The sequence below is a fragment of the Spermophilus citellus genome (genome assembly GCF_964194105.1).
Source record: "Spermophilus citellus genome assembly, chromosome: 17".
In the NCBI taxonomy this organism is placed as follows: domain Eukaryota; kingdom Metazoa; phylum Chordata; class Mammalia; order Rodentia; family Sciuridae; genus Spermophilus; species Spermophilus citellus.
This window is the reverse complement of record NC_138199.1, coordinates 16,298,969-16,312,469: the sequence shown is the minus strand read 5'-3', so window position 1 is coordinate 16,312,469 and position 13,501 is coordinate 16,298,969.

Genomic DNA, 13,501 nt, shown 5'->3' with positions numbered 1-13,501 from the left:
CCCTGAGGACACTGGGCGCCGATGGGCGAGGGGCGCTCACCCAAAGGCCGCAGTGCAGCAGCAATGCCAGTGTCCCAGGAGCCCTCCCCAAGCAGGATCTTGGGGACAGGGAACAGGGCTGGGACCCGCGGTGGGGACCTCGCACCCGCAGCACCCCAGAGAGCACACTGAGCACTGCAGGGCGAGGGGCGCACACCAGCATGGCCCAGAGCACACTGGGGACCTGAGGCCGCCTGGGGGCGCTCCCCCACAGCCACCAGGCCTGGCCCTGCACTGCCTAAGGGAGGGGCGCTCACCCCCAGCCTCTAGGGAAGCCTGAGCCCCCTCGGGCCAGGGCTGCTCCCTGCCACGCCACCCACTCAGGGCTGCCTGAGCACTGCCGGGTGAGGGGCGCTCACCCACAGGACCCAGAGCAGCCTGAGCGCTGGGGGGCTGAGGGTGCTCCCCCGCAGGAACCCTGGACAATGAGCTCAGGTGGGAGAGGGGCGCTCGCCCACAGGGCTCAGAGTCCAGGTCACCTTTTGCAGAGGATCCCTGGGCCCCTTGTCCCCAGTTACCTGGGCCAGGGTGGGACAGTGGCGCCCTCTCACTGGTCTCAGCAGTGCCTCCAAGATGGAGGGGAGATGTCCTTTGCCAAATGTCCCACCATCCTGCCCAGGAGGAGGGCGCGGCTCCTGATCCAGAGGTCCCACAGGGTTCTTCCCTGGGGCCAAGATAGCGCCTGGTGGCGCTTGCCTGCTGTCCGGGGCCCCAGTGGAGATGTGCTCACAGCCTGGGAAATTGGCCCTGCATCCACGGGTCCCCGGGACCTCCGCAATCCCGGGCGCGTGCCAGGCGTGCAGGGGTGCACAGCCCCAGGGGCAGAAAGGCCAAGAAATGGTGGGTCAGGCGGGATGGATCCCGGTCCTTGGGTGTGCCCTTGGAGTTGAGATGCCCTCACGGTGAGTATTCTTGGGCTCGCAGGTTTTGTGGACCAGCGTGCCTGAAGGGCCACAGCAAAGGCCAAAGGCCCAGCAGAGTGTGGGCCAAGAGCAAGTGTCCGCGGTGCCCTCCATGTTTCCCAGGTGGCCTTGACAGGGACGCTTCACCCCTCAGGCCAAAGAGGGTGTCCCAGCCTGGGAGGGAGTGACCCCAGCACCCACACAGTGCGCTCCCCAGGCACCATGGGGCATTGGAGTTCTGAGGAGCCTGGGCCCTGGCGGGACAGGGGCGCTCACCACCTGGCCCAGGGCAGACAGAACACTGGGGAGGGAGGGGCACCACCCGCGCAGGCCCCAGAGGAGACCCCCTGAGCACTGCTGGGCGAGGGGCGCTCACCCACAGGACCCAGAGGGGACTGAGCCCTGGGCGGGTGGCGCGGGGGGTGGGCGCTGGGCCTCAGGACACAGGGGAGCCTGGGGACCTGCGGGGGAGGGGCGGTCACCCGCAAGCCCCAGAGCTCACTGGTCCTTAGGGCTCCTGGGGGGCTCACCCAGGAGACCCGGGCGCACCGAGGACCCTCGGGCGAGGGGCGCTCACCCGCAGGTCCCCGGAGGACAGGGAAGCCTCCTGGGCCCCCACCCCCACCCCGGCAAGACAGGCGCTTGCCTGCCCGCAGGACCCTGAGGACACTGGGCGCCGATGGGCGAGGGGCGCTCACCCAAAGGCCGCAGTGCAGCAGCAATGCCAGTGTCCCAGGAGCCCTCCCCAAGCAGGATCTTGGGGACAGGGAACAGGGCTGGGACCCGCGGTGGGGACCTCGCACCCGCAGCACCCCCAAGAGCACACTGAGCACTGCAGGGCGAGGGGCGCACACCAGCATGGCCCAGAGCACACTGGGGACCTGAGGCCGCCTGGGGGCGCTCCCCCACAGCCACCAGGCCTGGCCCTGCACTGCCTAAGGGAGGGGCGCTCACCCCCAGCCTCTAGGGAAGCCTGAGCCCCCTCGGGCCAGGGCTGTTCCCCGCCACGCCACCCACTCAGGGCTGCCTGAGCACTGCCGGGTGAGGGGCGCTCACCCACAGGACCCAGAGCAGCCTGAGCGCTGGGGGGCTGAGGGTGCTCCCCCGCAGGAACCCTGGACAATGAGCTCAGGTGGGAGAGGGGCGCTCGCCCACAGGGCTCAGAGTCCAGGTCACCTTTTGCAGAGGATCCCTGGGCCCCTTGTCCCCAGTTACCTGGGCCAGGGTGGGACAGTGGCGCCCTCTCACTGGTCTCAGCAGTGCCTCCAAGATGGAGGGGAGATGTCCTTTGCCAAATGTCCCACCATCCTGCCCAGGAGGAGGGCGCGGCTCCTGATCCAGAGGTCCCACAGGGTTCTTCCCTGGGGCCAAGATAGCGCCTGGTGGCGCTTGCCTGCTGTCCGGGGCCCCAGTGGAGATGTGCTCACAGCCTGGGAAATTGGCCCTGCATCCACGGGTCCCCGGGACCTCCGCAATCCCGGGCGCGTGCCAGGCGTGCAGGGGTGCACAGCCCCAGGGGCAGAAAGGCCAAGAAATGGTGGGTCAGGCGGGATGGATCCCGGTCCTTGGGTGTGCCCTTGGAGTTGAGATGCCCTCACGGTGAGTATTCTTGGGCTCGCAGGTTTTGTGGACCAGCGTGCCTGAAGGGCCACAGCAAAGGCCAAAGGCCCAGCAGAGTGTGGGCCAAGAGCAAGTGTCCGCGGTGCCCTCCATGTTTCCCAGGTGGCCTTGACAGGGACGCTTCACCCCTCAGGCCAAAGAGGGTGTCCCAGCCTGGGAGGGAGTGACCCCAGCACCCACACAGTGCGCTCCCCAGGCACCATGGGGCATTGGAGTTCTGAGGAGCCTGGGCCCTGGCGGGACAGGGGCGCTCACCACCTGGCCCAGGGCAGACAGAACACTGGGGAGGGAGGGGCACCACCCGCGCAGGCCCCAGAGGAGACCCCCTGAGCACTGCTGGGCGAGGGGCGCTCACCCACAGGACCCAGAGGGGACTGAGCCCTGGGCGGGTGGCGCGGGGGGTGGGCGCTGGGCCTCAGGACACAGGGGAGCCTGGGGACCTGCGGGGGAGGGGCGGTCACCCGCAAGCCCCAGAGCTCACTGGTCCTTAGGGCTCCTGGGGGGCTCACCCAGGAGACCCGGGCGCACCGAGGACCCTCGGGCGAGGGGCGCTCACCCGCAGGTCCCCGGAGGACAGGGAAGCCTCCTGGGCCCCCACCCCCACCCCGGCAAGACAGGCGCTTGCCTGCCCGCAGGACCCTGAGGACACTGGGCGCCGATGGGCGAGGGGCGCTCACCCAAAGGCCGCAGTGCAGCAGCAATGCCAGTGTCCCAGGAGCCCTCCCCAAGCAGGATCTTGGGGACAGGGAACAGGGCTGGGACCCGCGGTGGGGACCTCGCACCCGCAGCACCCCCAAGAGCACACTGAGCACTGCAGGGCGAGGGGCGCACACCAGCATGGCCCAGAGCACACTGGGGACCTGAGGCCGCCTGGGGGCGCTCCCCCACAGCCACCAGGCCTGGCCCTGCACTGCCTAAGGGAGGGGCGCTCACCCCCAGCCTCTAGGGAAGCCTGAGCCCCCTCGGGCCAGGGCTGTTCCCCGCCACGCCACCCACTCAGGGCTGCCTGAGCACTGCCGGGTGAGGGGCGCTCACCCACAGGACCCAGAGCAGCCTGAGCGCTGGGGGGCTGAGGGTGCTCCCCCGCAGGAACCCTGGACAATGAGCTCAGGTGGGAGAGGGGCGCTCGCCCACAGGGCTCAGAGTCCAGGTCACCTTTTGCAGAGGATCCCTGGGCCCCTTGTCCCCAGTTACCTGGGCCAGGGTGGGACAGTGGCGCCCTCTCACTGGTCTCAGCAGTGCCTCCAAGATGGAGGGGAGATGTCCTTTGCCAAATGTCCCACCATCCTGCCCAGGAGGAGGGCGCGGCTCCTGATCCAGAGGTCCCACAGGGTTCTTCCCTGGGGCCAAGATAGCGCCTGGTGGCGCTTGCCTGCTGTCCGGGGCCCCAGTGGAGATGTGCTCACAGCCTGGGAAATTGGCCCTGCATCCACGGGTCCCCGGGACCTCCGCAATCCCGGGCGCGTGCCAGGCGTGCAGGGGTGCACAGCCCCAGGGGCAGAAAGGCCAAGAAATGGTGGGTCAGGCGGGATGGATCCCGGTCCTTGGGTGTGCCCTTGGAGTTGAGATGCCCTCATGGTGAGTATTCTTGGGCTCGCAGGTTTTGTGGACCAGCGTGCCTGAAGGGCCACAGCAAAGGCCAAAGGCCCAGCAGAGTGTGGGCCAAGAGCAAGTGTCCGCGGTGCCCTCCATGTTTCCCAGGTGGCCTTGACAGGGACGCTTCACCCCTCAGGCCAAAGAGGGTGTCCCAGCCTGGGAGGGAGTGACCCCAGCACCCACACAGTGCGCTCCCCAGGCACCATGGGGCATTGGAGTTCTGAGGAGCCTGGGCCCTGGCGGGACAGGGGCGCTCACCACCTGGCCCAGGGCAGACAGAACACTGGGGAGGGAGGGGCACCACCCGCGCAGGCCCCAGAGGAGACCCCCTGAGCACTGCTGGGCGAGGGGCGCTCACCCACAGGACCCAGAGGGGACTGAGCCCTGGGCGGGTGGCGCGGGGGGTGGGCGCTGGGCCTCAGGACACAGGGGAGCCTGGGGACCTGCGGGGGAGGGGCGGTCACCCGCAAGCCCCAGAGCTCACTGGTCCTTAGGGCTCCTGGGGGGCTCACCCAGGAGACCCGGGCGCACCGAGGACCCTCGGGCGAGGGGCGCTCACCCGCAGGTCCCCGGAGGACAGGGAAGCCTCCTGGGCCCCCACCCCCACCCCGGCAAGACAGGCGCTTGCCTGCCCGCAGGACCCTGAGGACACTGGGCGCCGATGGGCGAGGGGCGCTCACCCAAAGGCCGCAGTGCAGCAGCAATGCCAGTGTCCCAGGAGCCCTCCCCAAGCAGGATCTTGGGGACAGGGAACAGGGCTGGGACCCGCGGTGGGGACCTCGCACCCGCAGCACCCCCAAGAGCACACTGAGCACTGCAGGGCGAGGGGCGCACACCAGCATGGCCCAGAGCACACTGGGGACCTGAGGCCGCCTGGGGGCGCTCCCCCACAGCCACCAGGCCTGGCCCTGCACTGCCTAAGGGAGGGGCGCTCACCCCCAGCCTCTAGGGAAGCCTGAGCCCCCTCGGGCCAGGGCTGTTCCCCGCCACGCCACCCACTCAGGGCTGCCTGAGCACTGCCGGGTGAGGGGCGCTCACCCACAGGACCCAGAGCAGCCTGAGCGCTGGGGGGCTGAGGGTGCTCCCCCGCAGGAACCCTGGACAATGAGCTCAGGTGGGAGAGGGGCGCTCGCCCACAGGGCTCAGAGTCCAGGTCACCTTTTGCAGAGGATCCCTGGGCCCCTTGTCCCCAGTTACCTGGGCCAGGGTGGGACAGTGGCGCCCTCTCACTGGTCTCAGCAGTGCCTCCAAGATGGAGGGGAGATGTCCTTTGCCAAATGTCCCACCATCCTGCCCAGGAGGAGGGCGCGGCTCCTGATCCAGAGGTCCCACAGGGTTCTTCCCTGGGGCCAAGATAGCGCCTGGTGGCGCTTGCCTGCTGTCCAGGCCCCAGTGGAGATGTGCTCACAGCCTGGGAAATTGGCCCTGCATCCACTGGTCCCCGGGACCTCCGCAATCCCGGGCGCGTGCCAGGCGTGCAGGGGAGCACAGCCCCAGGGGCAGAAAGGCCAAGAAATGGTGGGTCAGGCGGGATGGATCCCGGTCCTTGGGTGTGCCCTTGGAGTTGAGATGCCCTCACGGTGAGTATTCTTGGGCTCGCAGGTTTTGTGGACCAGCGTGCCTGAAGGGCCACAGCAAAGGCCAAAGGCCCAGCAGAGTGTGGGCCAAGAGCAAGTGTCCGCGGTGCCCTCCATGTTTCCCAGGTGGCCTTGACAGGGATGCTTCACCCCTCAGGCCAAAGAGGGTGTCCCAGCCTGGGAGGGAGTGACCCCAGCACCCACACAGTGCGCTCCCCAGGCACCATGGGGCATTGGAGTTCTGAGGAGCCTGGGCCCTGGCGGGCCAGGGGCGCTCACCACCTGGCCCAGGGCAGACAGAACACTGGGGAGGGAGGGGCACCACCCGCGCAGGCCCCAGAGGAGACCCCCTGAGCACTGCTGGGCGAGGGGCGCTCACCCACAGGACCCAGAGGGGACTGAGCCCTGGGCGGGGGGCGCGGGGGGGGGCGCTGGGCCTCAGGACACAGGGGAGCCTGGGGACCTGCGGGGGAGGGGCGGTCACCCGCAAGCCCCAGAGCTCACTGGTCCTTAGGGCTCCTGGGGGGCTCACCCAGGAGACCCGGGCGCACCGAGGACCCTCGGGCGAGGGGCGCTCACCCGCAGGCCCCCGGAGGACAGGGAAGCCTCCTGGGCCCCCACCCCCACCCCCGCAAGACAGGCGCTTGCCTGCCCGCAGGACCCTGAGGACACTGGGCGCCGATGGGCGAGGGGCGCTCACCCAAAGGCCGCAGTGCAGCAGCAATGCCAGTGTCCCAGGAGCCCTCCCCAAGCAGGATCTTGGGGACAGGGAACAGGGCTGGGACCCGCGGTGGGGACCTCGCACCCGCAGAACCCCCAAGAGCACACTGAGCACTGCAGGGCGAGGGGCGCTCACCAGCATGGCCCAGAGCACACTGGGGACCTGAGGCCGCCTGGGGGCGCTCCCCCACAGCCACCAGGCCTGGCCCTGCACTGCCTAAGGGAGGGGCGCTCACCCCCAGCCTCTAGGGAAGCCTGAGCCCCCTCGGGCCAGGGCTGCTCCCCGCCACGCCACCCACTCAGGGCTGCCTGAGCACTGCCGGGTGAGGGGCGCTCACCCACAGGACCCAGAGCAGCCTGAGCGCTGGGGGGCTGAGGGTGCTCCCCCGCAGGAACCCTGGACAATGAGCTCAGGTGGGAGAGGGGCGCTCGCCCACAGGGCTCAGAGTCCAGGTCACCTTTTGCAGAGGATCCCTGGGCCCCTTGTCCCCAGTTACCTGGGCCAGGGTGGGACAGTGGCGCCCTCTCACTGGTCTCAGCAGTGCCTCCAAGATGGAGGGGAGATGTCCTTTGCCAAATGTCCCACCATCCTGCCCAGGAGGAGGGCGCGGCTCCTGATCCAGAGGTCCCACAGGGTTCTTCCCTGGGGCCAAGATAGCGCCTGGTGGCGCTTGCCTGCTGTCCGGGGCCCCAGTGGAGATGTGCTCACAGCCTGGGAAATTGGCCCTGCATCCACTGGTCCCCGGGACCTCCGCAATCCCGGGCGCGTGCCAGGCGTGCAGGGGAGCACAGCCCCAGGGGCAGAAAGGCCAAGAAATGGTGGGTCAGGCGGGATGGATCCCGGTCCTTGGGTGTGCCCTTGGAGTTGAGATGCCCTCACGGTGAGTATTCTTGGGCTCGCAGGTTTTGTGGACCAGCGTGCCTGAAGGGCCACAGCAAAGGCCAAAGGCCCAGCAGAGTGTGGGCCAAGAGCAAGTGTCCGCGGTGCCCTCCATGTTTCCCAGGTGGCCTTGACAGGGACGCTTCACCCCTCAGGCCAAAGAGGGTGTCCCAGCCTGGGAGGGAGTGACCCCAGCACCCACACAGTGCGCTCCCCAGGCACCATGGGGCATTGGAGTTCTGAGGAGCCTGGGCCCTGGCGGGCCAGGGGCGCTCACCACCTGGCCCAGGGCAGACAGAACACTGGGGAGGGAGGGGCACCACCCGCGCAGGCCCCAGAGGAGACCCCCTGAGCACTGCTGGGCGAGGGGCGCTCACCCACAGGACCCAGAGGGGACTGAGCCCTGGGCGGGGGGCGCGGGGGGGGGGGGCGCTGGGCCTCAGGACACAGGGGAGCCTGGGGACCTGCGGGGGAGGGGCGGTCACCCGCAAGCCCCAGAGCTCACTGGTCCTTAGGGCTCCTGGGGGGCTCACCCAGGAGACCCGGGCGCACCGAGGACCCTCGGGCGAGGGGCGCTCACCCGCAGGCCCCCGGAGGACAGGGAAGCCTCCTGGGCCCCCACCCCCACCCCCGCAAGACAGGTGCTTGCCTGCCCGCAGGACCCTGAGGACACTGGGCGCCGATGGGCGAGGGGCGCTCACCCAAAGGCCGCAGTGCAGCAGCAATGCCAGTGTCACAGGAGCCCTCCTCAAGCAGGATCTTGGGGACAGGGAACAGGGCTGGGACCCGCGGTGGGGACCTCGCACCCGCAGCACCCCCAAGAGCACACTGAGCACTGCAGGGCGAGGGGCGCACACCAGCATGGCCCAGAGCACACTGGGGACCTGAGGCCGCCTGGGGGCGCTCCCCCACAGCCACCAGGCCTGGCCCTGCACTGCCTAAGGGAGGGGCGCTCACCCCCAGCCTCTAGGGAAGCCTGAGCCCCCTTGGCCCAGGGCTGCTCCCCGACCCGCCACCCACTCAGGGCTGCCTGAGCATTGCCAGGAGAGGGGCGCTCACCCACAGGACCCAGAGCAGCCTGAGTGCTGGGGGGCTGAGGGTGCTCCCCCGCAGGAACCCTGGACAATGAGCTCAGGTGGGAGAGGGGCGCTCGCCCACAGGGCTCAGAGTCCAGGTCACCTTTTGCAGAGGATCCCTCGGCCCTGTGTCCCCATTTACCTGGGTCAGGGTGGGACAGTGGCGCCCTCTCACTGGTCTCAGCAGTGCCTCCAAGATGGAGGGGAGATGTCCTTTGCCAAATGTCCCACCATCCTGCCCAGGAGGAGGGCGCGGCTCCTGATCCAGAGGTCCCACAGGGTTCTTCCCTGGGGCCAAAATAGCACCTGGTGGCGCTTGCCTGCTGTCCGGGGCCCCAGTGGAGATGTGCTCACAGCCTGGGAAATTGGCCCTGCATCCACTGGTCCCAGGGACCTCCGCAATCCCGGGCACGTGCCAGGCGTGCACGGGAGCACAGCCCCAGGGGCAGAAAGGCCAAGAATTGGTGAGTCAGGCGGGATGGATCCCGGTCCTTGGGTGTGCCCTTGGAGTTGAGATGCCCTCACGGTGAGTATTCTTGGGCTCGCAGGTTTTGTGGACCAGCGTGCCTGAAGGGCCACAGCAAAGGCCAAAGGCCCAGCAGAGTGTGGGTCAAGAGCAAGTGTCCGCGGTGCCCTCCAAGTTTCCCAGGTGGCCTTGACAGGGACGCTTCACCCCTCAGGCCAAAGAGGGTGTCCCAGCCTGGGAGGGAGTGACGCCTGCACCCACACAGTGTGCTCCCCAGGCACCAGGGGGCATTGGAGTTCAGAGGAGCCTGGGCCCTGGCGGGCCAGGGGCGCTCACCACCTGGCCCATGGCAGACAGAGCACTGGGGAGGGAGGGGCACCACCCGCGCAGGCCCCAGAGGAGACTCCCTGGGCACTGCTGGGCGAGGGGCGACACCCACAGGACCCAGAGGGGACTGAGCCCTGGGCGGACGGGCGCTGGCCTCAGGACACAGGGGAGCCTGGGGACCTGCGGGGGAGGGGCGGTCACCCGCAAGCCCCAGAGCTCACTGGTCCTTAGGGCTCCTGGGGGGCTCACCCAGGAGACCCGGGCGCACCGAGGACCCTCGGGCGAGGGGCGCTCACCCGCAGGCCCCCGGAGGACAGGGAAGCCTCCTGGGCCCCCACCCCCACCCCCCAAGACAGGCGCTTGCCTGCCCGCAGGACCCTGAGGACACTGGGCGCCGATGGGCGAGGGGCGCTCACCCAAAGGCCGCAGTGCAGCAGCAATGCCAGTGTCACAGGAGCCCTCCCCAAGCAGGATCTTGGGGACAGGGAACAGGGCTGGGACCCGCGGTGGGGACCTCGCACCCGCAGCACCCCCAAGAGCACACTGAGCACTGCAGGGCGAGGGGCGCACACCAGCATGGCCCAGAGCACACTGGGGACCTGAGGCCGCCTGGGGGCGCTCCCCCACAGCCACCAGGCCTGGCCCTGCACTGCCTAAGGGAGGGGCGCTCACCCCCAGCCTCTAGGGAAGCCTGAGCCCCCTCGGGCCAGGGCTGCTCCCCGCCAGGCCACCCACTCAGGGCTGCCTGAGCACTGCCGGGTGAGGGGCGCTCACCCACAGGACCCAGAGCAGCCTGAGCGCTGGGGGGCTGAGGGTGCTCCCCCGCAGGAACCCTGGACAATGAGCTCAGGTGGGAGAGGGGCGCTCGCCCACAGGGCTCAGAGTCCAGGTCACCTTTTGCAGAGGATCCCTGGGCCCCTTGTCCCCAGTTACCTGGGCCAGGGTGGGACAGTGGCGCCCTCTCACTGGTCTCAGCAGTGCCTCCAAGATGGAGGGGAGATGTCCTTTGCCAAATGTCCCACCATCCTGCCCAGGAGGAGGGCGCGGCTCCTGATCCAGAGGTCCCACAGGGTTCTTCCCTGGGGCCAAGATAGCACCTGGTGGCGCTTGCCTGCTGTCCGGGGCCCCAGTGGAGATGTGCTCACAGCCTGGGAAATTGGCCCTGCATCCACTGGTCCCAGGGACCTCCGCAATCCCGGGCGCGTGCCAGGCGTGCAGGGGAGCACAGCCCCAGGGGCAGAAAGGCCAAGAAATGGTGGGTCAGGCGGGATGGATCCCGGTCCGTGGGTGTGCCCTTGGAGTTGAGATGCCCTCACGGTGAGTATTCTTGGGCTCGCAGGTTTTGTGGACCAGCGTGCCTGAAGGGCCACAGCAAAGGCCAAAGGCCCAGCAGAGTGTGGGCCAAGAGCAAGTGTCCGCGGTGCCCTCCATGTTTCCCAGGTGGCCTTGACAGGGACGCTTCACCCCTCAGGCCAAAGAGGGTGTCCCAGCCTGGGAGGGAGTGACCCCAGCACCCACACAGTGCGCTCCCCAGGCACCATGGGGCATTGGAGTTCTGAGGAGCCTGGGCCCTGGCGGGCCAGGGGCGCTCACCACCTGGCCCAGGGCAGACAGAACACTGGGGAGGGAGGGGCACCACCCGCGCAGGCCCCAGAGGAGACCCCCTGAGCACTGCTGGGCGAGGGGCGCTCACCCACAGGACCCAGAGGGGACTGAGCCCTGGGCGGGGGGCGCGGGGGGGGGCGCTGGGCCTCAGGACACAGGGGAGCCTGGGGACCTGCGGGGGAGGGGCGGTCACCCGCAAGCCCCAGAGCTCACTGGTCCTTAGGGCTCCTGGGGGGCTCACCCAGGAGACCCGGGCGCACCGAGGACCCTCGGGCGAGGGGCGCTCACCCGCAGGCCCCCGGAGGACAGGGAAGCCTCCTGGGCCCCCACCCCCACCCCCGCAAGACAGGCGCTTGCCTGCCCGCAGGACCCTGAGGACACTGGGCGCCGATGGGCGAGGGGCGCTCACCCAAAGGCCGCAGTGCAGCAGCAATGCCAGTGTCCCAGGAGCCCTCCCCAAGCAGGATCTTGGGGACAGGGAACAGGGCTGGGACCCGGGGTGGGGACCTCGCACCCGCAGCACCCCTGAGAGCACACTGAGCACTGCAGGGCGAGGGGCGCTCACCAGCATGGCCCAGAGCACACTGGGGACCTGAGGCCGCCTGGGGGCGCTCCCCCACAGCCACCAGGCCTGGCCCTGCACTGCCTAAGGGAGGGGCGCTCACCCCCAGCCTCTAGGGAAGCCTGAGCCCCCTCGGGCCAGGGCTGCTCCCCGCCACGCCACCCACTCAGGGCTGCCTGAGCACTGCCGGGTGAGGGGCGCTCACCCACAGGACCCAGAGCAGCCTGACCGCTGGGGGGCTGAGGGTGCTCCCCCGCAGGAACCCTGGACAATGAGCTCAGGTGGGAGAGGGGCGCTCGCCCACAGGGCTCAGAGTCCAGGTCACCTTTTGCAGAGGATCCCTGGGCCCCTTGTCCCCAGTTACCTGGGCCAGGGTGGGACAGTGGCGCCCTCTCACTGGTCTCAGCAGTGCCTCCAAGATGGAGGGGAGATGTCCTTTGCCAAATGTCCCACCATCCTGCCCAGGAGGAGGGCGCGGCTCCTGATCCAGAGGTCCCACAGGGTTCTTCCCTGGGGCCAAGATAGCACCTGGTGGCGCTTGCCTGCTGTCCGGGGCCCCAGTGGAGATGTGCTCACAGCCTGGGAAATTGGCCCTGCATCCACTGGTCCCCGGGACCTCCGCAATCCCGGGCGCGTGCCAGGCGTGCAGGGGAGCACAGCCCCAGGGGCAGAAAGGCCAAGAAATGGTGGGTCAGGCGGGATGGATCCCGGTCCTTGGGTGTGCCCTTGGAGTTGAGATGCCCTCACGGTGAGTATTCTTGGGCTCGCAGGTTTTGTGGACCAGCGTGCCTGAAGGGCCACAGCAAAGGCCAAAGGCCCAGCAGAGTGTGGGCCAAGAGCAAGTGTCCGCGGTGCCCTCCATGTTTCCCAGGTGGCCTTGACAGGGACGCTTCACCCCTCAGGCCAAAGAGGGTGTCCCAGCCTGGGAGGGAGTGACCCCAGCACCCACACAGTGCGCTCCCCAGGCACCATGGGGCATTGGAGTTCTGAGGAGCCTGGGCCCTGGCGGGCCAGGGGCGCTCACCACCTGGCCCAGGGCAGACAGAACACTGGGGAGGGAGGGGCACCACCCGCGCAGGCCCCAGAGGAGACCCCCTGAGCACTGCTGGGCGAGGGGCGCTCACCCACAGGACCCAGAGGGGACTGAGCCCTGGGCGGGGGGCGCGGGGGGGGGGGGCGCTGGGCCTCAGGACACAGGGGAGCCTGGGGACCTGCGGGGGAGGGGCGGTCACCCGCAAGCCCCAGAGCTCACTGGTCCTTAGGGCTCCTGGGGGGCTCACCCAGGAGACCCGGGCGCACCGAGGACCCTCGGGCGAGGGGCGCTCACCCGCAGGCCCCCGGAGGACAGGGAAGCCTCCTGGGCCCCCACCCCCACCCCCGCAAGACAGGTGCTTGCCTGCCCGCAGGACCCTGAGGACACTGGGCGCCGATGGGCGAGGGGCGCTCACCCAAAGGCCGCAGTGCAGCAGCAATGCCAGTGTCACAGGAGCCCTCCTCAAGCAGGATCTTGGGGACAGGGAACAGGGCTGGGACCCGCGGTGGGGACCTCGCACCCGCAGCACCCCCAAGAGCACACTGAGCACTGCAGGGCGAGGGGCGCACACCAGCATGGCCCAGAGCACACTGGGGACCTGAGGCCGCCTGGGGGCGCTCCCCCACAGCCACCAGGCCTGGCCCTGCACTGCCTAAGGGAGGGGCGCTCACCCCCAGCCTCTAGGGAAGCCTGAGCCCCCTTGGCCCAGGGCTGCTCCCCGACCCGCCACCCACTCAGGGCTGCCTGAGCATTGCCAGGAGAGGGGCGCTCACCCACAGGACCCAGAGCAGCCTGAGTGCTGGGGGGCTGAGGGTGCTCCCCCGCAGGAACCCTGGACAATGAGCTCAGGTGGGAGAGGGGCGCTCGCCCACAGGGCTCAGAGTCCAGGTCACCTTTTGCAGAGGATCCCTCGGCCCTGTGTCCCCATTTACCTGGGTCAGGGTGGGACAGTGGCGCCCTCTCACTGGTCTCAGCAGTGCCTCCAAGATGGAGGGGAGATGTCCTTTGCCAAATGTCCCACCATCCTGCCCAGGAGGAGGGCGCGGCTCCTGATCCAGAGGTCCCACAGGGTTCTTCCCTGGGGCCAAAATAGCACCT